The following is an 18346-nucleotide window of genomic DNA, read 5'->3' as shown; positions in this document are numbered from 1 at the left end:
AGATGCCATCGTCGCCGATAGAGCGTGATTTCAGACTTTCCATTACCGTAACTCCGCAACCGATTGTGCTTCATGTGAACTCAAAGGGCATCTCAAAGCAGAGGGATGAGGCTCTTTATATATTTTACTGTCTTACTTTACTTTTACAGTTACTTTACGGTAATCTGCCTCTGTTGTCCCACGAAGATGACCAATTAGAGCGCAAGTGCTGTGGAGATTTTCCCAGTTACTTATTCAATGCGTCAAAGAAAAAATATGGATGGACATGTAAAATAGAGGTGTATGTGTGGAAAAAATGCAGTACATTCTGATACTTCCTTTAACATGATTTTTATGGCTTAAAAAATAAAAAATAAAAGTCTAGGTGAGCTGTACTGGTCTATAGTGTGCTCAGTCCTTAAAGGGTTAATGCCCAACGCCCAGTGGCCATTTTCAAAGTGCTCGAGCTCAAGGGAGGTATGTAGAACAGATACTACAAATCTCAAAAACATGACCGATCTGTGCTCTCAGATACAAGATAAATAATGTTGATTTAGTCTTGATTACAAAAACATAGACCACCACCTCACATGAGTCTCCCATTTGGGTTGCCAGTTCCTACAAGTTAAACCAACGAGCGCCAAGGCTACATACCCTCCATTTTACTTTGTTACACATTAAATAAACTGGACTATTGCTCAACTGACTGGAAATGGTGTGTGTTAACAGTGGTCTTGAGCCAGGCAAAACTAATCGTTAGCTCTTACTTTTTTGGATCCAGGTCATAGTAGATTCTCGGGAACTAAAAAAAAAAAAAAGACTCCTTCCCAACTACACAATCCCACAGTAGGCAGAGCAAAGTTTGTGGACTGTATTTTACACTGGACATAACAATTACAGTCATAGCAAATGAGACAATCAACTGTATCAACTTAATCTGTTCCACATGTAAAATCAATGGCCCCACACTGCTACCTACTTTTTCCAACACAATAAACGCACTGAAGCTTGTAGGGTCATTGTCCGGTGGTGTAATAGCTGCTGATCAAAACATTTACTGTAGGGGCGTTATTAAAGAGAGAGTGAGTCAATCTCAGCTGTCAATACCACAGTCGCCATGACTTACAACGACCGGATGACCACCAGCCACCCCGGCCGCATCATTCAATTTTTATGAACGGCTTAAGATTTAAACACATCACAAAATTGAATAATAACTAGTGGTAGATACGTTTTAAGATAAGTGAAGCTTGAATGTTCGTAATGACCTCTGCGGTGAAATAAATGTTGCATGAAGGCTTGCTCATCAGAAGTGGTCCGTGCAGGCGCTGGTGTTTTTTGGGGGGTATGGTGGTGGCCCTGTTGTCTTATTGTTAGGTCAGCAGTGCTAGGCTAGCCCCTGTCAGCCCGCCAGTGTTGAGCTGTGCACTTTGCATAAGGGGGCTCTTCCGTAATGAGCCTCTATGTATGGGTATCATGTGAGATATCTGAGCTAGCGCTTACTGTTCCACGGCCAAGGTCAAAGCTCGCCCACCCCTTCACTGACTCCCCGATCCTATCCATCACCTGAGAACACAGACCGCAGCGGGGCTCACGTTCCAACCCCTCTGGACATCCTCACACCAATTTGGAAGGACTGTTGTTGTATGGCATCGCCGGTTTATAAAAATGTCTATCAGTCGGAAAATGTGAGAGCCGCAACAAACTTCAACATTTTATTTAAGAGTTTGAAAAGGCTGCTAAAGTTTGGGAAAGAAGTTTTTGAAAATGTACTTTGCTTTGAGCACAAACTCCTCTTGTCTCACAAAGGTAAATCTACCTAAACGTATCATTTGTTTCTTTCTGTCTTTATTTTATTATTGTTTTGTTTTTTAGGCTACATATAGTGGTTGTTAAACTCCTGGGTCTGAACTGTTTTTTCTTATTATTGTAGTCATGTTTTAACATTTTAGGAGTAAAGGTATTTAGTTACTAAGCCAGAAATCTCTTAATGGAATTCAGTTGTTCACGGTGAATCTTGAGTCTTTCTTCATGCTTTACAAAGGCTAAACAAGGTGTACTTTTTTACCACATTTCCTACAACAAATGTCTTGCCAGATGTCTATGAAAAGTATCATTAGTCATTCACAGTGATGGGAAGAATACTTGTAAAATGTATTGTATTTTGTAAAGTATTCGATACATGGTTCCATCAGAGTACTATATTCTGAGCACTTAAAACACTGTTACACAGAGCTGCATTTAAATTATAAAGACACAACATAGGATTAAAATCAGCTTTATGTTTGCTTCGTTTGTTATGCATTTCTTCTCACTAATTGGAGAAGGAAAAATCACACTTGCACTCTCCACAAGAGCAGTGTTTTATATTTTTCTCTTCAATACTGTGCACTTCAAAGTCTGAACTGCACGATCAAGTATTCCTTTGAATTTAAGAAAGCAACTGTATTCTGTATATCACCAAATGAAAAAGTAACTGCACCAGAATACAAGTACTCAAATTTAGTATTCAGAATTCAGTTACTTTACAACACTGGCCATTCATTTTCACATTTGCATGCCAATATATATTTTTACTTTTTTTTTTATTACAAATAATAGATAGTTTGCCATGTAACATAATAGTAAGGTTTGCCTTTGTACATGTTTGATGCTTTGTTTGAACGTGATAATGTGTCATCAACATGTCAAAAGTAGATGGTCTAAGTGGCTTCATGAGTGAGTCTAAATGTACAAGGCCCATGCAGGAACAATCTGCCCATCACAAAGTGTACGGCTGCTACACTCCGATCAATAAAATGCGCTTTCGTGGATTACGTATCAATTGCATAAACTCAGGGGGTAGATCGTGGGCCTAAAGACCATATATTATGTCTTATTTACATGTGTGTGCTTTACTAGGCTTTTCTCAGATGAGCTTTAGAAAAGAGCTGTAACATAAATGTGGAGAACTGTTTACATTAGAGTGTAAAAATATGGAGATACACATGTTCATACAAAATGTAGAGATATTTTTTTCATTTTTTTCATTTCAAATAAAAAACAACCCAATATAAACACTTAAAGTTCTGTTTTTGATTCAATCTTTCCCACTGTCCTTTCATTTGATTTTAAAGGTCAAAAGGCAGAGGAGAGGAGACTGTTTCTTTACATTTTTGTGTCTGTCTTTTTTATACCAACATTTCAGCGTCTTTATTGACCTCTGCTTGTACACAGGACAGTCCAGTGTGTCCATTGTGCCCCACAGCAGACATGGACAGGTGTCTGGTGTCTCCAGAGGGACTCGCACACAGAGCTGGGTTTTGGAGCTGCACAGAGGCCTGAGACATCTCACCAGTGAAAACATGGATAAAAAGAGGAATGCAGCAGGAGAGATGGATTTCCTGCCATCAGTGATCTATGGCCAATCACCTGTCTATCCTCAGATATGCCCGTAATGGCTATTGGCCCAAGATTTAAATCCTTTCTTTTGTGCATTCTCCTAAATCAATACATTGGCATCCATTTGATTGAAAGAGTATTCAATGTGTTAAATGTAGTGACACAAACAGTCGCAGATGTTCATTATTCTGTGGATTATAATATATAAAATATATCTTTTTACAACATTTCATTTTTGATCATAATTAGTGTGCCCTTTTCCCAACTTTTCATGTGATCTTAAGTGATCAATATGTATTAAGCAATATGAATGATTGTGCAACATGAGGACGCACTGTCCTTTATAAAGGGCACCAGTATTACAAATAATTAGGAAAAAATACAATAAAAAGGTGGTAAAATGAATTTTCTGAATATATTCTAGATTTATTTTGGGTGGATATTTTAAAAATGGCTTGTTTGGTTCAGGTGTTTATTACCATGTTATTTTTTCATGTTTGTGCTCACATACCTTTCTGTAGAACATAAGAATAAATTAATTACATACAGAAAGGTTTTGGGATACTATAATCTTTTTTTTTTTTTTTTAATAACAGTGAATAGGTCCATTTCAACTTTTAAAAATCTTCAATACTATTTTGCAAGTATAAAATAAAAAGCCAGATTTCAGTTCGTTTACCTGGCATATTATTGATTTATTATTTAGGCAGGTTTTTGAGTTAAAAAAAAAAACATCACAACACAGTTAGGTCTTAAAGTACTCCTAAACATATAGGCCAGTTCCTTGAGCTTATTGATATAAACAAATCATTTCTGAAACTGGGAAAATCAGGAGGAAAGAGCGCAACAAAGAGAGCACTGTTAGCAGACAAAGAATCTGTCAGGGACACTTAGTTAAACAACAATGCCCTCTATTGGTGACAGGCTGCACGTCTCCTCCTCCACAAAGAGCTCCATGCAGCGCTCAGGCCGACTCATGTGTTTTCCCGCACACTCAGCACAAATCTCACATTGAAGTGCAATCACCTCGAACCTCAAAGACTGTCCTTATTAACCTCCTAACTGCCACACAATGCTATAGTATTCATTTACTAATGCTATTTAACAAGAGCAGCCATCGGTGCCATAATCAGGGGACCCTTATTAGGACTTCAGACTTATTAATTAAACCAATGAGGGAAGCCACAGTAGGTGAGTGCAGCCAGCATGCCTCCAGCGCTGGGCCAGACTGCAGAGGTAAAAGCCTTGTGTATGTGTGTGAATACTTGTGTATGTGTGTGTGAATAGAGATGGTTCAGCGGAGGAGTTCTTGACAGCAGTGTGCCGGAGTCTAGCGCGTCTCCCTGTTGCTCTCTCTACTGAACCGGAACAGTGGTGTAGACAAACAGGGGCGTCCCGGAGAGTGTGCCGAGGCTAACACACAGGTTTAATATGACAGCTAACACTTTTCTGGTTCTGGGTGAAGGGAAATGTCCTAGCTCATGCATGTGCGCTGCCATCACGCCAGATTAAACATGCATTTTACACAGGGCTGGCTCCAGAACTGAGGGTTTGAAGTAGTTGAAGCCCGTATGAGCCACTGTGAGCCTGGGGATGAGTCAAAAAATACTCTTCAGTGTTTAGTAGATAAAAGGTACTGTGGACAGGATAAGCGATATACTCCTAAAAGAAAATGATAAATGTCAATGCAAGTCTATACTTTCTGATCGTAAAGGCAAAACTGCAAAGAGTGAATCTGGAGTCTGGATTCAATGCAGACTCAGCGACTCTGTAAGTGTCACGCTCTATACGGGACATATTATACTGAAAGTTTTGAAAATAGACTTCAGATTGTAAAGAGGAGGCACTGAATATTCTCTGTATTTTCTAATAAAACTAAAGATTTCTCAATTACATGGCACAGCACCAAAGCAGCCCCAGGTAGTGTTATTCTGACTAATGCACCTCCTGAGCTTCTAACCTCAGTAAACTGCAAACCTCCAGTTTCAATTAAAAGGTTTGATTCAGAACTGTCCAAATCTTTGATCTTTTGCACAACTGAGTCTGGGGAGAAAACAATGATCTGTGTATGAATTTAAAACCACAATTTTATCCCCGTTGTGGCATTAGTAACACATGAGCATTGAAGCGCTCTCTCCACTGGTTTGGCAGTTGAAAAGTAAAAATAATAGGAAAAGAAAACCTGTTTTACATTTGCCCATAAAGTAGGGTGGGTTGACAAAAGTTAATATCTTGTATTTTTGGGGAATTCTTCTGACAGCAATAGAGAAAAGCATCAAATGTGCTAAAATATGCCTGTAAATGTTTTGGCTGCGGTTCAAGTATCGCACACATGTGAAAACCAAATATAAACCATGCAGAAATGTCATCTTATACTGTTTTATTTTAAAGACTATACACTTCCACGCTCTTACAACAGCTTTTTGATACTTTCTTCTAGTTCTTTGATTTTTCTTTTATTTGCATGTCATTTCTTTACAAAATGCATCACCCATCTCTACGCTAACGTGTGATCAAATTTATCAAAAATAATTCGACTATAAAAGCAGATGGAGAATTATATAAACATTTATTTCCACGACAAACACAATCCAACTTCGCACTGTAGTCTGCTGTTTAACTTTCACCTCTTACACGACGGCTTCAACTGTACAGACTTTGATCGCATCTTTGGCCCAGCGGGGTGTAGGGACCAGCAGTGCCCAAGTGAGGGATTGTGGGTACTCAAGAGAGGAGGATTACGGGCTGCTAACTGCTTTTACGAGAAAGAAAAACATGAGTGTGGCGTCGGAGCCCTGGTGAACAACAGAATCTCCCCCGGAAGCCTGCGCTACTTTGATGTGCTGTGGGCGCCCAGGCCACACAAAGAGGACCAGTACAATCACTTATCTGTGTGCGGGGCGAGCTACAGAGGAGACGGGGCGCGCATGAGAGGGGCATACGAGCTACTGCTGGTCTGCACGCTAGGGATGCATGGTTTAGGGACGTATCGTGAATAGATTTGTGATTAAAAAGTAGGATTCTAATCAAAATGCACATTGTAAAAGAACTCCAGGAACACAAACACCTGAGACAAGACTGAAAGATGAACTGATAAACCAATACAAGAATCTAAACTATTTCAGAACATGTTTGCAGACGTCCAACTACAGGTAGAGCAAGTCTTTTCTATATTTAAAAAAGACAGGAGGATGTTTTGATCTTTATTATCTAACTAATAGTTTCCTTTGTGATTTGATAACGGCATCAACTCAAACTACGATTTTGATTCATGTGTAGCCCTATTTTAAGGTTTTAACAGCACTCAGTCTTTACTTGTCTTCTCAAGATTAAAGCAAAGAAGTGAATTTGGAGAATAATGTTGTATTAATCTAAAAACATTTCCTGTCAGCCTTACCCCCTCTCCACGTAATGTAAGCGCACATATTAATGCAGGGCAGCCAGCTGTGAAAACGGCTTAATTAGTAGTAATCACTTCTAATGAAACATGTTTCCACTATTTGCCTCCATTAGGGATGCCTTATTTGTCTTTTTCTATCAACCAACTGCTGGCATTGGGTGCCAGGTGGGCCACAAGCAATAACAAACAGATCTGGGGTAAACTAAAATCTTCCTCATATTGCAAACAGTAATAACACACTGATATTTTTATGTTGTGTAAAATGTCTTTTTTCCAGACAACCAGGATCTGTACATTCAAAAGTTCAAAAGTTCAGACAGACCAGTGTGTTGTTTACACATACCTTGAAAACAAGATGTGTAGGATAATGTGGTTGTATGAAGTCTTTTATGAGTCACTTAGAGACAAATCTGACTTTGTAGTGTTTGTTTTCAAACCTCAGCAGCTCAAATACTATCCGATAACATCAGTTGCAGTTTATGTGTTACCAGCAGAAGATCAACTGAGTAGCTTAAAAGAAATAGTCCAAGCCAAGATAATTTAGCACATTAATTTTATGATAATTTTATTTTCTTTTGGCCCCATCTCTTTTATTATCCTCTATTCTGGGCTGGTTCTCACGATCATGCCCTGCAGACACTAAGTATATGCACCATGAACACATTTAATTTTGCCTGTTAGTCCACAGCGTGGCCAGAGGTGAGCTTTAATAAGGATCAATGGCACTTTATCTGGGACAGGGCCCACTCCTGTGAATGCAAATCACAACAGCAGCAATGGATTCAATTAAAAAGAGAACCTCCAACCACTAGCACTGGAAATTCAATTAAAGGATTTATGCAAAGGTCCGCTGGCTTTTTTTGTGTTGCAGTTTCTGTTTATGCATCGAGCTTTTCATATCAAGAATCAATACGTAATCTGAAGTGGGCCTTCTCATATGCATTTTGGATACCATTCAAGAACAGAAATCTCCATAGAAGGAAGTCTGAACAGCACCGCCACATCCGTCCAGCAGCCAGCCCTGATGGTAGGGAGAAACCACATGCATGAGCCACACATGAAGTTTACTTTGTGTATCGACGGGGGTCCACTTTTTACCATAGAGGTGCTTATAAAACCACTTACAAGATCTCCCATCTCAAAGATGCTAAGAGGCGGAGTGTGCCCTAATGAAATGGGATCTCAATAGACAATAATCCTTGTAACAAGATTGAGCGGGGACACCCATGTCAATATTAGCAAATGGGATTGCTGGCGTTCCACGTGCACATGCTAACTGAGTGAGATGCTCTCAGAGCTAACCCCTCTCTATAGCAGAGTGCTGCTCTCAGGTTTTAGTGCAACACAGAGCTCCAGGCTGTGGGTGGAGACCCATAACATTTTCCCACACCTACACAATTAAAAGATATAAGCCCCCCTCAAGTTCCTCAGAAGTTTTTGATTAATCTGCAACAGATGCGCCAAGACGGCTTGTTCCAAGATAGAGGTTTAAAAGGGGGATGCTGTGTCGACAGAAAGGAGGTGCATAAAAGTAAAGCTGTACAATAAATATCTGGTGAGTTAATGAAGAAAGGCAGAGGGCTCGGCTGCTACTTGGCATCCCGAGTGGAAGTGCCACAGTGGCAGGCTCTCTGGCACATCACAGCTTCTATACTGGACCATTTTCGCTTCCTATAGCAACAGTTCCTTTAGGATGGATTCAATTTAATTATGGGAAATGCATGTAAATACACTGGCATACTGTTCAAATTCAATTCATTGTGGAAATTTATATTACTTTCAGACAAGTTGAGAAACTTAAAATAAACATATTAAAACAGACACACATAAATTGTATTGTATGTGTGTATATGTATATATATATATATATATATATATATATATATATATATATATATACACACACACTTGGTTCTGCCTCTGCTCATGCTCTTGTGCTGGACTATTGAAGGTGCTGGGGCACAGTTGTGTTAGCAGAATCATTCTGGTTCTTCGATAGCTTTTTATGAGGCCAATGAGGCAGAGCTGCGCAGCATCTGTCAGTCAGTGCATCAGTGTGTGACAGTGGAGCGGCTGAGGAAATGGGGCTCTGAGGGGCTAGAAACGCAAACAAAATCTCTTACATCATTTTTTTTTTTTTGTACTATTTGGCTTACTTAAAGCTGGAGTATACGTCTCGGTGTCAAAATATTTCTTTGTTGGGACATCTGCAAAAACATTCACAAGCAACTGACTTTCTACAAACATTTTAGAAATAAAAATAAGACTGCTCAATCTCTCCACTCCATTAGCACTTTTAGACGCAAAGGGACAAGACGTGTAGAAAGACTAAAATTACGTCTGTATGAAAAGTGAACCGAGGCAGTCTGTTCACATCCTGGCACAACTATAAATAGGGCTAACATGCACACACACACACACACCCCTGCACACACACACACATGCACACACAGAGCTAATGTGGTGGATTAGTAGCAGGAAGCAGACAGGCAGTCATCACAGTCCTTGTCCTCCTATAGTCCACCAGACCTCTGATCCCACCAGACGTCACCTTATCTACCAAATCACTATAGCACCAGGGCCCATCCATTCACAAAAACACTCCAGCCCAGCGTCATTCACAAAACAGGCAAAAGGCTCTGGTTTCAGTAGTTGATATTCTGTCAGGATGTTAGTCCTCTTCCCTCTTCATTGCTCCATATAAAGTGTGTAACTGTATCCACACATATGGGCCACTGCTTCATATTTATATAGAGTTTCTTGATAAGGTCAGAACTTAAGTGACTGTTTTTGCTCAGATTAAAGCTCACATGCAGCTCAAAGGCTCACTCACTCTCACTGACGTGTAATTGATTGCTTCCTCTAAACACGTCTTGGTTTTCTTCCAAGCTCATTTGCTAAAACACATTGCAAAATGATCTAAGGAGGAAACATGCAGCAAGAGGGAAAAGCAACCTGTCTACATTAATAGCCTTCATGCTAAAATCCACTCAATTTGGCCGTTTTGGGTGATTAGGTACACGGATAAACAATGGAAGCATGTGTGAAACAGTTGGCTAACAATAAAGTTTGAAAAAGAGGGGAAATTAGAGAATGTAGGAGGATCAAATGAATTGCTGGATAGTTGCTAGTTTGTCAAGTGATCATCAGTCTGAAATGTGACTGATAATAAGTAGTTTAGACCACTTATAATGCTTAGAATTGTAGGTTTATATTGCCATAGTTCTAACAGTTTTGATCTGTGTTCCTTCCATCATGCATTTCAAACAAAGTATAGACAAAAAGGGCTGCACAATAGCTCAAAACTATCGATATTGCAATATTAGCTGATGCAATAATCAATATATATAGATACATATATTGCAACAACACAAAAATCTAAATTCTACAGAGGAGTACTGGTTTTAGAAAGTAAAATGGACAAAAGGCAAAGCAAAGGTTCGACTAGTAAATGAAGACATGCACATTTTTTGTGTTAAACTGAACTTGCCACAAAAGAATATTAAAATATCTTAATAATATTGTCGTCATAGTTATCGAATATCCCACTGGGGGAGCTGGAGGACGTGTCTGGGGTGAGGGAAGTCTGGGAGTCCCTGCTGAGACTGCTGCCCCGCGACCCGGCCCCGGATAAGTGGAAGAAAATGGATGGATAGTTATCAAATATATCATGCAGCCCTATTAGACAGCTTGAGTTGTATTTACAATTTAGAAGATTTTTTTCTTTTTTGTTATAATATTTGGTAGACCAAGATGAGGCAAAATCTCATCCGTTTCTTTTTATTTTAAGATGTATTTATTTACTTGTATTTTTATGGTTCCCACTGTCAAACCTGTGTGTTATGACAAATAATGGCCCTCAACTAAACTCCTGATATCTAATAAAGTATGAGCTGCAGTTCTTTATAAACATTCAGTCGCTCCAGTATACAGCGACACATCTGCATAAAAACAGTAATTGCCGAGAGCTTTAACTGGCACCATGCTAGCCGCCGCCGCATCCAGCTCGCTCTGTCGGTACACCCTCCCTCACCTTTCCCTCTCTCCTAATCACCAATTAGGACTCCATTAGTTTGGCCTGGCAGCTCATTTGCTCTGGAGGCAGCTTAGGGGGCCTGCAGCTCCAGACCTATGCCCACCCACGTTCCACCTCGACGACCACAGCACCGCGCGCCTGTCAAGCTAACACCACTACACCAGGAACACCGAGTCTCCCTATCCCGCTGTTTTTTGCCAAGAAAATCCTCTAGCACAGCTCACTAAGGATGGGACAATGCGGCGCTGGTGAGGCGAGACGGGAGCAACTAGAGGACAGCAACCACTTATAAGTCCCTATCATTAATTGTGTGTCCCATTGGTGAAAAGCACAAGCCCTTATTAGCTGACTGGAGAGACATTCTTCAAGAGATGGAAGTCAGCCCGGGTGCCACCAGCATGAGCAAGGCACAGGGAGGAGAGGACGGATATGTGATGGGGCAGGGAGCAGAGAGTAGTCCCATGCAAAGCGCTAAACAGCTCCTCAGTGACATTGTGGAATTACCCCACTGGCTCTCAAGACAGGCCCCCAAAGCTCTTAGGAACTTGTTAAATCCGCAGCATCCTGGTGTTGCATTTCCCTGTGGTTCTCCTGGTTAATGTCACGTGAGAGTACGCTGGTCAAAAGTTCAGCACGTGCATATGCAAGCAAGTGCCAAAAGAGGCGAATGAAGAACAGGTTTGGGAATAGTACAAGATGTCACCGAACATTAAGCTCCATTGTGTATTATTGTGGAAATGCCAGGACACTTTAGAATGACTCGTTCTATCGCATTTCTTCTTTCTTGGTTATCAACGCTAATCAGCTTTGTTAATGTGAAACAGCTGATGTAATTATATGCTGGATGTCCTTCTTGTAGCACTGATTATTTATATTTAATGTATTTTCTTTTCGATGAGTTTTTGGCAACGCTCAGACCAAATTTCTTTTCTAGACATCAAAAGCAACATTGGCATTTGAGAATTTAATGTCAAGTGATTGTACAACAAATCAAATATCACTAATGTATATTTTAGACTTCTTTAGCTCTGTTTTCTTATCTAATTTACAATATGCTGGCATCTGCAGTCCCAGTAATCTCCATGGATCCCAGGAGCATGTACAGGCAATTAAAACAATAGCTTCTTTACGCCCCTGCAACCAATAAACAAGCTAATGTCACTGCTCTATAAAGACACTTAGCGTCTGGGGCAATACCCCTCTTGGATTAGAAGGCAGTCCTGTACTTTTAATACCCCAGCATAAAGAAGGTTTAGAGAAAAGTGTGCACTTTATTAAAGAGACTCAGAGGAAATAATATCACAAACATAAGTACGACAACGCACTGAAGTTGGAACATAAATTCAAAAAGCAACCAATTTAACTGAAGTGGTATTAAGACTCATTCTCCATTGCGAGTGTCAGGGGATCAACAGTTTGGTACCAAAGCAATCTAAGTGTTCTTGACTCTCCCAGGTTTTGTTATTGTGCACCACAGCAACCCAGACGTTTGGCCATCTCATCATAACAGAGGTAATCCAGCTGGGCCATGGTCAGTCTGAGGCCTTCACAATGTGTTCGTTTTGTGGAGTGAGTGGAGTTTAGCCAGGGTTATTCCCAAACCAAACGCTGGAAATGATCACATAATATCCACAGGTACCATCCAAACCAGAGACCTGACCACTGATCACTCCAAGGCCAAGAGAACCACACACATTAGTTAGTACCTTTTGACTGAAACGATGCCAGAAGAGAACGATTGGGGAAACACCGAGTAAAGTAGATTACTTATTTTGGTGGCCCAATTCCAAATGTATATCAAAGTATGCAGGCAAATGTCCAAAATGCTCAGTTTCTCCTTACACTAACAGAGCCGGAGTTTGCTCTTGCCCCATTCATTTTCCTTCAGATTAAATTTGATTCAGTGTTTTACAGAAGCTCAGATGGGACTCTCACACCCCAAGTGAATACGCTCTGCAGCTGGGCAAATAAAGGCCCGGCCCTGCACTGGGGTTGGTGTGAAACTGGGCAAGAAATAAGGAAATCTGAAACATGTCTTTTAACTCATGAAAAATGTTATGAAAATAAACATTCAGAAAATTAATGCTTGTGTTAAAAATGCGTTCCCAATTCCCTAAGAACAACTCTTGATTCTACTACAAGAGAAACATTAATTTGGCAATAATAGTTGGAGATGACAAAACTGCTCAAACAGACAGCTGCTCTTATGAAGCTTCCATGACTTGTTGCTTCAAAACACCAGAAGACTGAACCATTTTAACATCGATTGGATAAAAGCAGGTTTATTAGGCAGACAGGAAGACCAGAGCGGACCTTCTATATTGAGTATTTTTCTTCTGTTATTACGGCAAGTTGAGTTCAATAAATCTATCCGTTTCCATTGTCTCACTATTTAGCGGACAGTCTTATAATTAACAGTCCAATGGCAGCCCACTGTCCACATGTATTTTATTCATTGACTGTTTTCTCTACCTGCTGCGTGATGTGTGTGAAAGCTATGGGCTTTAATCGCATTGCCCCTTACTCTAGAATAACTGTGAGTACTTTCTTGGCAAAGGCGTCCACAGCTCAAGGGTTACTGCATGGTCGATCCTCCAGTGAGGTCCTTTCCATTCTGATTCAATCAATCTTTATTCCATCCACTGCCAAAATCAATTGCACTACGCCTGGGATGCCTGGTTAAAATGTGGGGAGGCACAGAGCAGAGTCAGGCTTGGCTTGTTCAGGCTACAGCTTTATCTCAACATAAGGTTTCCTCCGTTATACAGGTTTCATGCTTCTATACGGCACTAGAGATAAAGCCAGAAAAAGATTAAGACAGAAAAATGTGTTTGTGATGAAGAATAACTTGCAAGAAAATACACTCTTTTCAAATTTACTCTGCTCAAAGGTTGTTCGGGTTATTTTTTTTGCCAAAAGATGAGGCACAGACACATGTTGTAATATCTGGTTTAGTGTTCACACATCAGCTGTCCAAGGTAATGGAGAAAAGTACTGCTGGTTGTACAAAAGACTGTGTTACTGTAGCTCGAAACTCAAGTTCTAACATATGATCAAGTGCAAATAATTAGAACAGGGTAATAGCGGGCAATGACTTGTATTTAACAATTTCCCAGCAACATTCTCAGGTGTAAAGGAGTGCACGCATAGTAGAGATGACTGGCTTACTTCCAACACAAACATGGCCTTGAATACTTAGCACAGAACTCTTGGCCAATACACTGGTGCTGTGTAAAGGGAGGAAAGGGAGATAGTGAGAGAGGAGACTTGATTAGGAAACATTAATGGGACTATACCTTGTCACATCGCATGGATATCTGGGCCATGGTCCAAAGCATTACTGACACTGCACTAAAGTAACAACAAGTAGGTGAGGACCATAGATTCAGAAGGCAGTCATTCACTAAACTAAGGGCATTAGTGAAGCTTATTAGATCACCAATAGACTCCACAGTATACACTAAAAGTAAGGCGTTTCTGTGGTTACAGATGTGCCGCCTTGTGCGATCAGAAATAAAGGCGCATTACACATTACTACACACACATTACTGAATACAAAATACCTATTATTACAGCAACATAGACACGAAAACATAAGAAACTGTGAAACCAAACCACATCCACTGGAACATACAACAAACCATAGTATGACAAAATACTAAAAAAGAAGGACCCTCCAGATTTAGCAAATGTTGTAACACTTGACCATGAGCAGAACAGACTTTTCCATGACTTTTGGTATGTGTCCAGTCTACATGAGCATTAGCTTTTGGATGTGACATGGGGCTCTAATGTGAATGCGCTCCATAACAAACTCATGTAATGAACTGTGTACATTGGAAACTAACTTGCTCCACTGAGGATCTTACCGAGCTGCCTCTACCACCCAAGACCAAAGACCTTAACAAATGGCTTTAATAGGCAGACTGTTAAAAGCAATCCTCAGTCTAATGGGCTATCCCTCAGCTTTGACCAAAAACAAATATGAGTAATTTGTATTCATGTCTACTGGGAGACATGACGTCCATCCAGGGAGAACTTACAGAGTGTAATTACTCCACAGAATATCTGGCTAAAATGCACGCACTGTTATTTCATATAAAGTATCAAGAAGGTGATGGGAGAGAAAAGAGAAGAAAGAACGAAGTGATCAGGCTGTAATAGTGGTTAGACCACACTCTGAAGAGAGTGAGGAGATCACAAAGCCTCTTCAAAAGCACCCAGCAAATTTACTCACACGGAAAATTAAGCAGAGACGGCATTCTGTCCCCCTAAAGACTTTAAGATATATGGTTGCTTTTGTAATTATCACGGGTCAGGCCCTAAATGGAGATATGTTCATATGCGAGTGGCTCTGGCGTAAATCTTCCTGTGTGATTCTTTCAGTGGCGCTGGCTCGTGCCTTTACATTCTCACTTCTGTGTGTATAGTGTGTACTTGTGTGTACGGGCCTGTAGGAGCGCTTGTGTGGGTGATATATGTGTTGTGGTAGGACTGAAAGAACGCTGTCGACAGCGGCTGGCTGCCATTCACACCTGAGAGGACCCATGTCCTGATGAGAATTAATGTACTCTGACATCCTGTGGGACTGTGGCAGCCCCCAGAGGGCCTAATGAAGAAATACAACCTTGCCAAGAGAGAAGGGGCATATCACAAGATCCCCCAGCCCCTGGGGAGGGTACACACCGAGGGCATGGCAAGGAGTTTTGGCAGTAAAAGCAGAAAGTGGTTTCTCGTTTTTTCAAACACGTTTACAGATGTGTATAAGGGCTATAATCATCAGCATCATCAGATCAAATATGCAAATGTCACTGACATTTCCTGGTGTAGATAATCAATCATATTTTTAGAATAGTTGATGTTGGACCAATTGCAGGTCTGACCTGAGCGCAGGGCAGTCTCCTGGAGGTCTCTGGGGTTAAGTACTCTCCTCACGGGGTCACGAGGTTCTTTAGAAAGGTCATAGGCATCATCTGAAAGAAAGTGAGCTTAGAAATAAAGCATTGGTCATTATGTAAAATCCATGTGTGTCCCAAGTGATGCCTCATCCAAGTCCCAATTAAAATGTGTCCTTTTGAATGTTGGGTGACTTTTCCCTCCTCTAAAGGGACAGATGGTAAAGCATATTGGGAAAATCCTGACAGTCAGGAGACTGCAAAAACAGAAAAGAGGTTAAAACTAAATTCCAATCCCTTTACACTACAGTCTCCACATGTTATTTGCACAGTATTTCTCCAGCTCTTATGAAGTTCCAATGCTTCATGGCAAACCAAATCTGGAAAGATTTATCATTTAACACAATTTACAGTAGGTCTGATGGCCAAGAAGAGCAAGCAGACCATGAAGTGGCAAAGTACAGCTATTTCTACAACATCCTTATCTTGATATTCACCAGCGTTGGGGGTAGAGGGTGGTTTAAGGTGCATAGAAAGGTTGCAAAATCAAAAAGTATAAAGTCATTTGAGACCGCTGGCAGAAACACTCGCACCTTCTGGATTTCCTCATGACTTGGACTTGCCATCCACAAACCGAGAGGAAATGGAGCCCATCCAGACAAAATTCCACACAAGACCATGTGACGTCAGTGCGCCCAATGTGTGTAATTACAACGTCCACAAGGTCGACCCACTCGTCAGTCAGCGAACTCAAGCAAATCTCAAAAACCCATCGGGAGATAAAGCAGGTCACTGCTGTGAATGTGACCAGACAGAGGTTTTTTTTAGGATTTAGCAAAGCAGTGGATTTAAGGATATTCTTTTTGCCAACTGCTCAGTATTCATACAGCAACTGTCACTAACCTGAAATTTGGCTTTACCACTAATCCCTGAAAATGATAGTTTAACAGCATTCACGGAAAGTCACACTGGCCCTTATGTTGTAATAAAAAATGCCTGTTACTAGCAGTATTTCAAATTATAGTGTTAAGATTATCGTGAATACAAATATCACTTTTATGATTATTCATTATTACCACCATACACAAAAAAAAGGTAAAATCCTTTATTCATTTCAGTTTTTAATAAAGCATCACTCCTATAGTATGTGACCAGACTTATGAAATCAAACTTTACAAAGTTCATGTTACATAGACAGCCATTGTATGTAATAATTTTACATTTCAGTACTTTTATATTATGGTATATACTGAGTTGAATATTTTATTTATGCTTATTCTCTAAATTAGTTTTTGTTCTTGCAGTGATAGTATGATTATATTGTCTGATCATGACTATGGAGTATTACAGATTGACCATCTCTTAACCGTTGTCATGGTAATGGCCCCAAGTAGGAAATGTTTAAAACTTTTTGGCTACAGGAAGATGGATCCTGGCGCCTTCCAGCCTCCATCCCACCAGACCTAAATTCCATCGTAAGATTTATGGATGTGCATTCGAAGAAGCAAAGACACAGTTGTTTGAAATTTGGATTAAACTTTGGAATGAACTCTTCTTAAAAGAACACAAAGTTTCTCCTACAATGAAACAACTGACGCTGAAGTAATTCAGAGAAATTTGCCATTTCCTCCTCCACAGAAAGAAAAGGAACTCTGTAAATTGTTCATGTCATGGATATTGTCAATATTGTTTGCATATTGATTTGTCAATGTCTTGTGTCTTTTATTTGTGAAAAACTTCATTAATGGTTCATAATGTACATGTGAGGACCTCTCCTCATCCTCCAAAACTCCCACTCTTCAGCCAAGTCAGCACTCATGACCTCATTGCTTTATCTGCCCCGCTCACTTAAGTGGGCGGTTTCAATTAGAAATACACTGGCCATCTCCTGACCAGACCCTGAGAGTCCCAACCTTTGACCTGAGAGGACAGAGACACAGAGCACCTCCTCTTATCAGCCTAGACCTAGGACCAAGAACAAAAGAGACAACACCCAAGAAGTTAAAACTCCTAGTTCTCTTCAAAAATGTGTGCCCATCTTTTGACCTGTGTTTAATCCAAATGACTAAAAGTTATCTGACCGAGAGCAAAGCTTTCACATTTTTCTAAATTTATATCTTTGCATTTTTGATTCAATCTGACGTAGCCTTATCCTGTGACCTGTGCTGCTGAGACCTAAGGGATATCAACCAGAAAAGCATCCTGCCCTTCTGTCTGAACACTGGAAAAGAGCCTCCGAGCGCGGACTCTAGACCACTGACCTGTGTCTCCCTCATGCAGCTTGACCTCCAGAATCGACCTTCTGAAGGTGTCAGCACAACAGAATGGACTGAGACATCAGGACCTACTCCAGACAGAAACATCCTGCTCCCAGTTGTACGCACACACATCACAGATTGGCTTAATTGATCAATTTAGGTTCATCGCATAACCTTAGATTATACTTGGACAGTTTATCTAGTCTTTAATCTTTTACTCATTTGCATATTTCATATTCAAATACTGTCTTAGTCCATATTCATAAACCACATTTACTTTGGTGAATAGTGATGTTATTTCCAGAAATGGGTCAATGACATCGTCCAAGAATTGATGAACCTTCAGAGCATTGTTTAATCGATCAATGGTTTAATTAATTCATTTAGATAACAAAAA

At 40.3% G+C, this 18346-nt stretch overlaps 1 protein-coding gene across 1 annotated transcript in view; it reads left to right on the top strand.

Annotated features, from left to right (window-relative positions):
• The first annotated feature begins 518 nt into the window (after positions 1-518).
• The window catches only part of LOC117389874 (cytochrome c oxidase subunit 4 isoform 1, mitochondrial), a 223807-nt gene continuing 205979 nt past the window's right edge, over positions 519-18346 (top strand). The window contains exon 1 of the mRNA XM_055232499.1: positions 519-522. The gene's annotated coding sequence lies outside the window, so the exon portion shown is untranslated. The remainder of the gene's footprint in view (positions 523-18346) is intronic.

This window comes from Periophthalmus magnuspinnatus, chromosome 3 (assembly GCF_009829125.3).
Source record: "Periophthalmus magnuspinnatus isolate fPerMag1 chromosome 3, fPerMag1.2.pri, whole genome shotgun sequence".
Taxonomy (NCBI): domain Eukaryota; kingdom Metazoa; phylum Chordata; class Actinopteri; order Gobiiformes; family Gobiidae; genus Periophthalmus; species Periophthalmus magnuspinnatus.
Note: the sequence above shows the minus strand (reverse complement) of the source record. Positions and strands in the feature narration are given on the sequence as shown.